Genomic DNA, 4,972 nt, shown 5'->3' with positions numbered 1-4,972 from the left:
CATTTCTTTTCCACCTCCCCATTCAATTGCCTACCCCATCCTATTAACTGCTTCCAGCTTCATGTTCTCACCCCCACCAACCTATCTCTCCACCTAGAGCAAGGATAGAAGCCTGAACTGGCTCACCAGCCCTGTAGTGGAAACTCACAGCTGCAGCTCCTAGTCAGGCCCCTGCTCACCAGCCCTGTAGTGGCAAGTCACAGCTGTGCAGGTAGGGAACAGTCAGAGAAAGTTTTTAGCTTTAAGATGTGGTGGCTCCAAGCTCAAGCTAGCACTAACACTGAGCAACATTTGAGCAGCTCATAGTGTTATGTGTAAGAAGGCCCAAGGACATTTTGATAAAGATGGCAAAATAGGCTCAATGGAGCTATTCCTGAAAATCTGCTATAGACACCTAGGGTTGGAGTTGAATATGGATAGAGTTCCCTGAAATATAAACTGGTGAGATATTATAGGGAATTATTTTATTATTGTACACTTTATGTTATCCCATTACAGATATGAGAATAAATGCTGTTAATACTGATAGGACCCCAATATTTCTAAACGTGATAGCCAACATATTTCTTTACCAACTAGTTGCTGAACTAAGAAGAGTTGGGTTGGATAAATAACAAGGACACTAGGAAAACTGCTTATAGAAAATAAACTTGGATCAAGTTGATTCAGATATAAACAAATATAAAAACTATATTAGTATCAAATGATACTGGTAGAATCTGCTAAAATAGAACTGTTATATCTGGAAGCTCCTGTATTATAGGTCAGCAACCTTTCACTGGCATGAGACACTCTTCAAACCCAGCCCTCAACTGTGGACTGCAAATCTCCACCCTTCAGAACACCCAACCTATCTGTGCATACCCTTGTCAATCACCATCCCAAATGGCAATGAAGAGGGGCAAATTCTGATGCAAGGGGAAGTGCAGGCACAAGACAAGGGCAGGGTAGGCTGCAGAGGACATGGGTAGCATGGCGCTGCTAGATCCAACTTTTCTGTCATCCAGCCCCAATCTTTTTGCAGGATAGATTTGTTCCACAGGCTGTAGGTTGCTGACCCCTGTCCTATAAGGATAGAAATATAAAACCCCTGTGATTTTAGCCCCATTTCATTTAAGGTTAAAATTCCAGTAATTTAGTTCACTTGTACCAATATAGTAGTATGCAGCATGTAACATTAATATTACAACAGCTCTTCAGTGGCAGATTCCCCTCCCCGTCCAGGCATTTAATATTTAGGTCTGTCCATGGCCTCTATTTCCATTAAATGGAAGGATAAACATTAGTCATTCTATAAATGTTCCAAAAGGGCAAATTTGATAAACTTTGGAAATTTAACAACTTTGTATTAACAGTGTCTTGTCCCCCTGCTTTGCCTACAGAAGATTAGGATGTTTTTGGTATCCCTGGGCTTATGGTTATATGACAGGTTTTTGTGGAGCTTTAGGAATAGGTTAGACAAGCAGGTATATGAGATAGTTGGGATACAGATGTACCTGCCTTGAGTAGGGGGCTAGACTAGATGACCTCCTGAGGTACCTTCCAGGTCTACTTTTTTATGATTCTATGATCTTCTAATGGAAAACAAGATGCCCTTGTAATGATTTCTTACTGCTTTCTGAATAGAAGTTTCTAGCCTCTTCAAGCAAAGCAACTTGTGTCATACCAGTTAGTGTAAGACGCAATGGACCATAGCTCAAATATCTGATGACTTAGTTAAAATCAAGTTTAGCAAGGAGATTCCTGTGGTCCTATGACAGTGCAGCCTATTAGTCCATTTCACAAAACTCTTACCACCCATATTGTTAAATGTTTGCAAAAACATACATTTTGAATGTCTACGAGAGTTTTATGTAATGCCTCTTTACACTTCTAGATGGTCCTTTCCTTGTTTAATAATTCATTATTCAGGTCTCTTAAGTAAATTGACTCATTTGCTTGACTGTTAATGAAGTCCTATATCTGATTATTCCTTACATATCAATGAGAAGGTTAGTAGGATCACTGCATATAAGAAATTCTTACTATATGACTTCCACTCATAATGTTGATTAGGACTTACAGCCCAATTATATTTTTGTAAATTCACCTGAAAACCTCTCAACCTACATAGACAATAGTGCAATAGCTTTTTCAATATGAACCTTGTTAGATGTGTGTTCTTTAAAAATTAGTTATATTGCTAATTACTGATCACTGATTAGTTTTCTACTTTAAAAGGAGAACATGATCTATGACACAAAACTAGAAGTGGTTACAAACACTTTGGAGGATAAGAGCAAAATTCAAAAGGATTGTGACAAATTTGAAAACTGGGCCATAAAAACACAATGAAATTCAGTAAAGGCAAACAAATTGCTACATGCATGGAAGAAAAAACAAATGTACAGATACAGAACAGGCGATAATTGGCTAGGGAACAGCATTGCTGAGACAGATCTTGGGGCTGTGGTGGATCACAGACACAACATGAGTCAGCAATGTAACATAGTCACAAAAAAGCAATCACGATTTTGATCTGCTTTAATAGGAATATTGTATGTAAGACACTAAAGGCAATAGTACCACTCTACTTGGGGCTTGTTAGGCCTCAACTAGAGCATTGAGTGTGCTCCTGGGCTTTACAATGTATAAAGATCTGTTAAATATATGGCCTGTGGGCCAGATCCGGCCTCTGGATCCACTCAACCTGGCCTACCAAGCTACTGGTAGTATGGGGTTGGGGGTGAACTGCCATAAAATCCAGGGCCGGTGGACATGGCCATCAGTAACAGAAGGGCAACCAAGGCTACGCCAGCACAGGACTGGTGCCGTATGTCTACCACTGCCACCATCCCTGCTATCATCCCCACTGCAGCTGCTGTTGCCCTCTCCCAAGTTAGATTTAGCCTGCAAAGGAGCCCCATAGTCTGGATCCACCCTGGGTTATAGGATGAGTTTGACATCTCTGATGTTGAGAAACTAGAGAGGATCCAGAGAACATCCAAAGAAAGGATAACGTGTTTAGAAAATATAATCTGTACAAGGAAAGGTTGAGTGAACTAGCTATGCTTAGTTTAGCAGAAAAGAAATTAAGGGGGACATGATAGCAGTTTTCAAATACTTGAAAGGTTACCATTGAGAAGAAGGAAAATAACTGTTCTCCCTTGCTACAGCGGTCTGGATATGAAGCAATGACTCTTAACGGGAGGAAATTAAGTTTTGATTAGATCTCAGGAAAAACATTCTTAATAGAACAATGGCTGCCCAAGGGGATTGTGCAGCATCCATCACTTTTCAAGAATCGGCTTTCAATGGGGATAATATAGAAACAGTAGAATCTGAATTTCTGCAAGGAGTTGGACAAAATGACCTTTGAGGTCCCTTCCAACCCTTTGGCCACATCTACACATGCAGGGACGTGCACTTACAGCAGCACAAATTGCCACAGTGCATGCCCCTGCATGTGTGCTTCACTGTGGGACAATTAAACTGCCCTTGCCCAGCTCTTCCTGGCTCTTTAGCCAGGGAGAGCCAGAGGCTGGGGCCAGCACCACTGCTGGTCACAGTAATTTTACCTGGTGGCCTCAAGCAACAGGGGCATAGGTTGAGCAGCATGGAGACCTGGCTGGCAGCCAGAGCATTGCTCTGGATGGTCCAGCCTTTGTGTGTGCCAGTGCATGTTTGTAGGGTATGTATTGTGCCACTTTTTGCTCCATTTGTGGGGGGGTGGTTTGCTTCCAGACAATCCTGGTAGCAAATTTTGGCCCCATGTTGCAAATTTGTAATGCAGAGCACATTTGCATGTTTGCACCACAAAGAGATTTTTATTCTGCCTCTTGATTCTATAGTCTGGATTATATGGAATATTTTGCAGTTGGCTTGCCTAAAAAGCTAAATATCTTCAAACTGATGGCACCAGTTACAGAATTATTTCATATACTTTTAATTTTATTGTATACTTTCTTAAATCTTGATTAGTATCTTTCATTTAATATAATCATTCACATCTCATCTTACAATAAGGTAATAACTATTACATCTTGATCTCCTATATCTCTGTTGCAAACGTATAGGTGTAAAATAGATCAGAAGTATTCAGCTAATAGTTTCTACACAATTTAGCCAAAGCTTGCAGTTAAACCTAGCTAGTTAACTGTTGTAATTACACAACCTACAATTTCTTCCTGGTGAAACACAGGAAGAGCATATATCACTGGGCATCTTTTAAAGGCTTATGCTGACATTATGTCAAAGATTTCAGCATAGTTATATAACATTATTGTAATCAATAAGCTCCATGTTTCCTGTGTTGTCATTACACAAGAAGGTCAGTTCCATTTTACTGCACTTCAGCTTAACCCCTGAGGGCAGCTTTCCCTCTGTCTAGTGGCTCTTACATCTGATGTCACACAGTCTGCAACAGCCTCCCCTGTTGCTCCTCTCCAGAAGGCAGAAAGCCTGACAGTTTTTCTTGTCCAGCTAATAATTCTGCTTCTCCTGGGCTGCAGGCAAGGAGACTTTTCTCATCCTGCTCTTGCCTTCAGATTTAGTCAATATTTGCATAATATATTAAGTACGTGGGAAACCTCCAAGGATTTGGTTCAATGCCATTTGGATAAGCACCCAAAAGCTTGGCTGTTTGTGCAAACCTAATCCAAACAATCTGATTCTTGAGTTAATGGGCTGGAAATCTTGTGAGAACAGGTTGTTGCACAGTACAAGATTTCTGGTAATGCTTGTTTCTGGTATTGGGAGAGAAATACAATGAAAACATCCCTTTATACTATGTTGGCATTTCCTCCAGTCCCAGTGAGACCCAAGAAAAGCAAAAACAAAAAGATTCAAGATAAAGGGGAAAGAAAGATTTTCAGACTTTACTGAAGCTCAAAAACAGATCATCTTGGGTTAAACTGACATTCAAGGTGTGGGATTATGTTATCTGAGCCAGCTTAGTTAGTCTTTTATAGAAGCGCTCATCCACTTTATTGAT

This window comes from Crocodylus porosus, unplaced genomic scaffold, assembly GCF_001723895.1.
Source record: "Crocodylus porosus isolate Cpor-Errol unplaced genomic scaffold, CroPor_comp1, whole genome shotgun sequence".
Classification (NCBI taxonomy): domain Eukaryota; kingdom Metazoa; phylum Chordata; order Crocodylia; family Crocodylidae; genus Crocodylus; species Crocodylus porosus.
This window is presented reverse-complemented; position numbering follows the sequence as displayed.